Source organism: Choloepus didactylus, chromosome 10 (assembly GCF_015220235.1).
Source record: "Choloepus didactylus isolate mChoDid1 chromosome 10, mChoDid1.pri, whole genome shotgun sequence".
NCBI classification, from domain to species: Eukaryota; Metazoa; Chordata; class Mammalia; order Pilosa; family Megalonychidae; genus Choloepus; species Choloepus didactylus.
The window spans coordinates 17,764,108-17,772,537 of record NC_051316.1 but is presented as its reverse complement, the minus strand read 5'-3'; the positions used below and the strand labels follow the sequence as shown (position 1 = coordinate 17,772,537).

General features: G+C 52.4%; 1 protein-coding gene across 4 annotated transcripts in view; it reads left to right on the top strand.

Moving 5' to 3' along the window:
• The first annotated feature begins 239 nt into the window (after window positions 1-239).
• Window positions 240-8,430, top strand: part of SEMA4D (semaphorin 4D) — a 174,070-nt gene continuing 165,879 nt past the window's right edge. For all 4 annotated transcript variants that reach the window (XR_005219085.1, XM_037850983.1, XM_037850982.1 and 1 more), the window contains exon 1: window positions 240-468. The gene's annotated coding sequence lies outside the window, so the exon portion shown is untranslated. The remainder of the gene's footprint in view (window positions 469-8,430) is intronic.

The window sequence follows — 8,430 nt, the reverse complement described above, 5'->3', positions numbered from 1 at the left end:
GCCAGAGGAAGGAGCGGGAGGGGAGGGAGATGAGGTAGGAGATGGGCGGGGGGAAGGTGTGGAGCGAGGTGGAGAGAGAACGGGGAGGGGGAGGAGGAAGGGGAGGAGGAAGAGGAGGGGAAAGAGAGAGGGGGAAGGAGGGGAGAGAAGGGAGAGGAGAGGAGAGGGAGGAGGGGACGGAGGAAAGGGGCGGGGGGAGGGGCCTGCCGCGCGCCCTCCTCCGCGCTCTCCTTCCCCGCGCCGGTCTCCGCGCTCGCGTTCCCAGCGCCGCAGCATCCCCAGTCGCTGTCGCTGCCGCCCGATCTCTCTCGAGCCGGGCGCCCCGGGCCACCGCCGCCGCCGCCCGCGCTCGCGTCGCCGCCATTCCTGGCGCCCGAGCTGGCCGAGGCCGCGGCGCGGGCACCGATCCTGCCGCCGCCGGGAGCCGCTCGGCCGCCGGCGCGCAGGACGCAGGGGCCCCGCTCGCAGGTAAGCGCCAAGGCCCGGCGGGTTTGGCGGGGCCAGATCGGGGCAGGTGCGCGGTGAGGGAAGGGGTCGCGCTACAGGAACCCCCCTCTGCCCGGCCCAGGTCCCGGCCCTGGCGCGCGCAGGTGGCCCCCTGGGGGGTGGCGCCCCCGAGTCCGGGCCCTCGGGGAGCAGCCCGCGAGCCCGGGCGGCCAGGCCCGGTCCCCGTGGGTTCCGCCGCGCCCTGGGTCAGCCTGGGGCCGCCGCGGCTGGGCAGGGAGCCCTGGCGGCTTCGGTCTCGGCCGTGGAGAGGCCAAGGCCCCTGTGACGCGGGCCCCGCGGTGGCGCACTCAGACAGGTGGGGGCAGGTCGCCGGCCGCCGCCGCCACCGCCTTGGGTCCTGCTGGCGTTGGCGCCGACCCCGCCGTCCTCGGTTTCCTCGGGAGCTTCGGCGGTATTAATTTGGAAGAGCAGAGTCGAATCCCCGGCCTCGGCTCCGGGCTGCACCTGTTGCTGCAGCCCGCTTAGCTGCGGGGAGCCGAATTGACTGGGGTTTTGCCAGTGAAAACATGTCAAGGGTATTTGAGCGCGTGGGTTTCTTTTTTATTTATTTTCTTTAGTGTCTTGGGGTTGGGATTGGGTAGGTCGATGGGAGTCTGGAGGTGGGCAGTTCATTGAAAGCAAGGTCTGTTGTCAAAGGGGAGACCGGGGCACCCAGCTTTCTGCAGCTCTGGCCCCATGAAATTGCTTGGCTTTTGTGTTCAAAAAACCTCCACTTTCTGTGGAGCAGATTTCAGGCCCGTGGGTGGGTGGCGAGGCCCAGGCAGTAGGGGCAGCGATTTAGGGTCTGTGGCTGAGTGTCCATCCCTCTGGTTTTGAGTCCATTTGAATCTGCTGCGTGCAAAAGGAAAGGAAGTTTCCTTTCCTGGTGGTGAAATGCAAGCACACACACACACACACACACACACACACACACACACACACACCCACCCCCTGCCCGCCCCATGGTCTCATACCTGCCCAGGCCTGGGGTGGGGGTGAGGGGGTGCCCGGCTGGTCGAGAGATGTGATGTGGTTTGGAAATGTTTAACTGCAACTCCAAAAACGTGGCCAGGGCCAGGTTCCTCATACAGTGGTGATAAAGCCCCGATTGTCCTGTTAACGGTTGGTGTCTGCACACATTATGTCCCAGATAACAGTGCATGGGACAGAAGAATAGGACAGGCTTGCTCCGAGTCCCCCAGCATCTGTGCTATCACCCAGATAGAAATGCCTTCCCAGTTTTTCAGTAACGATGGGATGGTGGAGGGCATCCCGAGATGTTCCTTGGGCAAGGACTGTCCTCTGAGAAGGCCAGACGACCAGACTAATCAAAATTGTCTGGCTGTATACCCAACACATCAGACAGATCAAGAAGAATAAACAAGCTGCTGTTTTTAGGAGGCAGTCCTGTCCGGGGGTCCTTCCCTTGCAGTGTGCTAAAGGAATGCCAGGCTGGCACGGAAGGGGGAGGACTGGCTTCGTGCCTCTGTCTGACCTCTGATATAGGGGTGTTTAATTCATCCAGCCACCCACTCGTAAGCCAGTCTAGTCTCCATATTATAGCACACGCAGCCTGTTGAAAGCTGGAGTCTTTGGAGCCCCCTGGCGTGCTCCCCAGTGACTGGGTGATGCTCCCGGGTGTGTGCTGAGAGCCCCTCCCCTCATGCTCATGAATTGCAGGCTGGGCTGTGCACCCGGCTGGGCTGTGCACCCGCCCTTGCTGTCCAGTGCGTTTGGAAGATGGGAGATGTCCTTCAGTGACATCATCTCCTTTTGATCCCCTCCTTGTTGACTGATCTTTATCTGCATAGTGGATTGTGGGAGGTGGATCTCTTCCTGCTGTCTTCCCCACACCGGGTGGGGGTGTTGAGGCTGGTGCTTGGGGAGCACCTGCTTACGGCTGACTCTGAGTGAGGAGGGAGGGGCTGCCTGCTGGAAGCCAGTACATTGGCCTGATCAATAACGCATTGCGAAGATGAATGGTTTTCCATCCTCTGTGCTTCTGGGAGGACAGGCAGAGTCCTCCCTGCCCCTCCCTCTGGGTCGCTTTCTGGTGGTGGGGGCTGGGTGGTGGGGCTGGGGGAGGCTCACAGCCTCCTCCTGACTCCAGGGACCTGTGTGCTGAGCCTGGGGCCAGAGCTCCTCAGTTGTCAGCTGAGACCTGTGACCCCACCCCAGGTATCCCCAAATTAGACCTGCCACACTGCCCTTGCTGGTTATGGAAGTGAAACTGCTTCTTAGTTTAATTTACAACATCTCTCCCATTGTGTTAATAATTTGCTTGGTTAAAAGAACTCTTGGGAAGGTGTGGGGTAGTGAAGTGGATCTGGGTACCTCCTGCTTGGGCTCCCTGTGCCCTGAGTCCCCAGCCCCCTGGGCTGATCTGCGAACCACCCAGTAGAGCAGTTGGCTGTGGGGTGAAATGGGCCTAGTAAAAATGAACTCACCCTCGGCCCTTTCCTACCGGACTGACTTGTCAAGGGTGGTTTTGGGGAGAAAGGCTGCCATCTTGTCTTTGCAATTCCCAGTTGGGGGCCGAGGAGCTTCTCTTAACTTCCAAGATTCCAGAAGGAAAGATAGAAGATCAGAAGGAAATGTGCTGAGTGGAAGTGGCCTAGTCTCCTGGCCTGCCTTGGCATTGGGTCTGGCGCTGGGCCTAGCAGGTGCTCTGGCACCGCTTGGCTTCCGTGGAGTCGCCCGTGCCATCCAATGGCCTTGGTCTCTCCCAGGCATCCCAGGTTTCGGGTGTCACCCAGAGCAGGGCAGGGAGAGGCTTAGTGGGATCTCAGCATAACTCTCAGCCTCTGCCAGCCTCCCTGCCATCAAGGTGCCAGGCTCTGGGGGGAAAGTAGAAATTTATTAGGAGGAAGTAGCTGCCGATTTGGCGCACGAGTGGGTCACCCCTGGAAACCAGGATGGTGTTTTCAGGCAGGTTCACTTTCCACCTGGTCTGATTCTCCCGTTTAAATTTACCTGGAGGTGCCACACCAGGTGCTTATAGCCAGCAGACAGTCCACCCCACCCAAGGGACCATCCTGTCGGGGACAGGCTTCAGGGTTGGGGATGTGTCCCGCTCCCCAACACACCTGCCCGTGTGAGCCTCCCGTGTGACTGGGCCCCATTCGTCAGCCTAGAATCTTAGATACTGCCTGGGAAAGCAGCGACTGCACACCCGCCCTCTCCCCCCAACTTTTTCTTCCCCCCAAGAATCGCTTCTATATGGAACATTAGGGTTGCAGATTTGGGGCAGAGCTTGATAGAGAGCTCACAGAGCAGTGCTTGAGCCAGGAACCATTCGTTTAGAAAATGTATGATATTTATGAGACAATTGGAAATGTGTTGACTGAATGATGATTTTAAGGAATTATTGTATTGCTTAATACTCATAACATGGTTATATAATAATCTTCATCCTTTATCCATAGATACTGAAGTATTTGCAGAGGAGTTGACGAGATGTTTGGGATTTGCTTCAAATTAGTATGGAGAGGGGAGGCGGGAGGGATGTGGATGGGATACGATTGTCCATTTTGTGGGTGGTTCTTGGGTCTGGAGTGGGTACCTGGGGGTTATTATTCTGTTTGCCCCGCTTCCGTGACGTTTCACAATTCTCTGTAATAAAGAGAATTTTGAAATAACCGAATAATTTAATAACCACAGTCATCTCCCCCCCACAAAAAAAAAAATACCATAAGATGCTTCATGTTATGAAATAATTCAAAGGCTTACTTTAAAAATGTGTCAACACATTAAGTGGAAGCATCCTTCCTTGGTACAGAATGTATGAATGGATCCCATTCAGGTTCAGTTGAGTGCCCACTTAGAATGCAGAAAAAAGATCTGGAGGAACATACCGTTTATTCAGCAGCTGAATATTGAGCACCTGCTGCTGTCGACCAGTAGACCACGTCCTGTTGGAGAAACCAGGGACCCAGCCCTGAGCAAAATCAACAGTCAGCAGTTAGCAGTAGGGGTGGGAGAGAGAGCTGTGTGTGAGTGTGTGTGTGTGTGTGTGTGTGTGTGTGTGTGTATTGGGGGAGGGAAGTAGGAGTGGGGGAGGGGAGAGGGAGGCAGGGAGGGGGACTTTCACTCCCCCCCCCATTTACTTCTCCATGGTTGATTTTACAATAACTATAATTATTTTTGTAACTATAAAACTAATATTTTAAAAGGGCATTTCCACGAGATAATTTCGTTTCCTAGGGCCTTTAAAATAGGATTGGATTTGTAGGAATTCATATTCTGCACAACTTGTTAACAGAGGTTTGGTTTAAATGAGACAGTCACGCATCAGTAGTTACTGGCGCTCTGAATATGTGCATTGTGGGCCTTGAAGAGATAAAAGTCAGCACCCCACACCTCCCTGATAGGGCAGGAAGACTGAAACCCTGAGAGTTTGAGTAACGGTGTATGCCAGCCACAGAAGAGTTAACCTGCGGTAGTCTGTGCCTGATTTCCTGGGGGTGTTGGGCTCTCAGCTCAGTCCTTATTTCGAGTGGGGAAAGATGTTTCCTTCGTTGAGACTTGGAAACAGAAATGAAAGGCAAAGATGGGCTCGGAGGCTGCTCTGGGCACGATTCCCGTTGCCAGTTGGATGACTTACCACTGGAAGTTTCATTCATTTTCAGCGGTCGCTTTGTTAGTTTTCTCCTTTCCTTTAGTAGAGCATGCATTAAATAACCTTAATCTATGCTAACCGAAAAGAACCCAGTGATACAAAGAGCACAGAAGTCAGGAAAGTAAAAAGTAAAAGTTGCCAGGAATTCTACTTTTTTTTTGCTCTTCCTCTTTGTCCTTTTGCAAGAAATTGGAAGTGTTTTAACATCCCAAGTATAAATTGCTTTGATCTAAAATGCAGGTATTTGTTTGGCTCTCTTAGCTTGTGTATGTGTCTTTGGTTTTATGTGGATGATGGTGAGTTCCCTGTTGGATTTTTGTTTGCTGATTCTTGTTAAGACTGTGCTGTAGAGAGGCCCTCAATGGCCCCATTTGTTCTTCCTATGCATTTGAGCATTTGTTTCTTGTCGTTTATTAGCGTTTTCTTGTGGCCCAGAGTGGGGATGGGCAGGGTGCTGCTGTCACTGCCCGAGAAGCTAGTGGCCTCGCTCTGAAATTGGGTCACCTCTGCGCAGGGTCGTGGAAAGTGTTTAATTGTGGTGTTGTTGGTGAGCAGACCGTGTGTAAACATGTGCTGTCCTCTTTCCCATTCAGACCAGGTCCATCCGTTCTTTCAGTCCTGCTCCTCCGAGGGATCTTGGCGAACCCATCCAACTAGAAGCTGCCCTGTCTGGGGCATTCAGTACTTGGCACTTTCCACCCTCCGTGAGGTTGTGTCCGATTATCCCCACATCTTAGGTTCTCCAGAGGAAGGAATTGGAGAATCTGTAAAGGCCTTTCCCACTCTCAAATAAGACAGCTTCATGGAAGTTTTACCGCTTCCCCAGCAATGTTTATCAAGCACTTTCTCTGTTCAGGGAACCCAGAGATTGAGGTTCCTCCCACTTGGAGCTTACAATCAAGTAGAAGTTGATAGAGGGCCAATGGGGGACTTGATAAATAAGCTTATGTCACACGTTGGGAGGCGATGGTGCTATGGAGAAAGAACGTATGGGATCCAGGACCTCTGACAGCTCAGGGGTGTTTGAACTTTGTGAACAGATGGTCAGGCCAGGCCCCCTGAGCCGTGGCAGGGAGGAAGTGGGGAGTGCACCCGCGGACATCCAGGCAGAGGGAATGGCCTGGCACAGGTGAGGCCCGTCAGGAGGCAGGTGCGGCTGGAGCAGGGTGGGCCGCGGGGAGGGGGAGGAGCAGCAGTTCAAGTGGAGAGGAGTAGTCAGATTCTGGTACATTCTGAAGACTGAGCAAACAGGACTGACTTATGGAGTTGATGACGAGTGTTAGAGCCATAGAGGATCCCAGGATGATGCCAAAGTTTGTAGTTCAGGCAACCTGGAAGGATGGAATCACTGTCTCCTTGAGATGGAGAAGTTTGTAGATGGAGCAGTTTCAGGAGCACGGCTTTCAAGATGGTACATTTCACAGCTCGGTTGACATCCAAGTGGAGATGCTGAGGAGTGAGTTGGATAAATGAGTCTGGATTTGGGAGAGACGTCTAAACTTGAGAGTTGTCTGTGTAGAGGTGATATTTTTAAAACTATCAGTAGGAGAGCACCAAAGGAGTTGGAGGGGAGGGAGATGAGAAGGAAGTCCAGGGGCAGAGGCTGGAACCAGGAGTCCAAGAAGGTGCAGCCAGGGCAGTAGGAGAAAACCCAGGCGGATGTGGGGGCTGTCCTGGAGGTCATGTGCAGAACTCGCATCAAGGAGGAAGGACCTCATGTAAGGTGAGGACTGAGAACTGACCATTGGGTTTGGCCTTGGGATTGGAGGTCATTCGTGACCTTGACCAAAGCTGTTTGGGTGGAGCAGTGGGCACAAACATTATCAGAATGAATTTAAGAGAGAAGGGAAGGAGGGGAACTCGGGACAGCAGGAGTGGATAACCTTTTTGAGAATTTTGCTTTAAAGGAGAGCTGAGACTGGAGGTAAATGGGCCATTGGGGTTGGGAGAAGGTCTGTTTTTAAGGTTTGTACCCCAGAGGGAACGAGCTAGCAGAGAGAGAAGAACCGATGAAGTGGGGGAGAGTGGGGACAATTGCTTGGTATACCAAACGAGTGAGAAGAATTGGGATCTTGTGCAAAGTGGAAGGGATTTTGCTCCATGCCAGTGTCCTTCCAGAAGCTTCTACCGAGTTTATATGATGTGCTGGGTCCTGCTTGACCCCGGGGTCTGCAATGAGAGAGTCCTGCCGGTCAAACCTGTCAGGGAATGATTTGGGTAGCCTGTGACAGCTAAGATGTAGGGGCCTCTGTGGCTGGGAACCTGGGAGAGGTGGGTCCTAGCAGGTGAGTTGAAGATGGAGTCAGAGGGAAACCTTGAAAGATGCAATTGCCAGGCTCCACGACAGTGTCGTCCCTTCCAGATGAGAGGACAGCTGTGCAGAGGACAGAAGGCAGAACAGGGGCAGGCACACTGGCTGGGTGCCGGGGTCAGGAACACAGTGGGCCTGGCCGGATCCCAAGACTGGGGGGCAGCCGTCTCCTCTTGCTGAAAGCATGGTTGCTTGTCAGTCACCCCAGCTGGGCTGTGAGCACTTTACTTTTTATATTAGCCCTGGCGTTTCATACGCAGCAAGCCCCAGTCATTAGTGAAATCCTGGAGCTCATCCACAACTCTGATTCTTTTTATTTTTTAATGACATGTTTATTTGAGCTATAATTCAGATAGACGACATTTCTCCCATTTAAAGTGTAAATTCAGTGGCTTTTTAGTAAATTCACAGAATTGTACAACATCACTTCAGTCAATTGTACAACATTTTCATCATGCCCAAAATACATCTAATACCTATTAGCAGCCACTCCCCATTTCTCCCCAAATTCCTACCCACACCCCCAGCCCTAGGCCACCACTAATGTCCTTTCTGTCCGTATAGATTTGCTTATTCTGGACATTTCATATAAATGGAATCGTACAATATGTGGTCCTTTGCGACTTGCTTCTTTCACTTGGTATCACGTTTTCAAGGTTTATCTGTGCTGCAGCATGTATCAGAACTTCATTTTTTTCTGTTTTTATTTTATTGTGCTAATATAAATATGTAATCTATACATAAATTTTCCTTTTTACCCATTAGTGTACAGTTCAGTGGCATTAGTTACATTTACAATGCTGTGCTACCAATACCACCATCTATTACTAAAACCCATTAATATTACATTTATTACTTCATCTATTACGTCACCCTAACTATAATTCCAATACTGGCTCTTAACTCCATATTTATTGAACACCAGATGCATGAGAGAGGGTTCTGAAAGCATGTTCCCCAAATCATCAGTATTCCCTGGAGTTTGTTGGAAATGCAGATTCTCAGCTCCACCCCA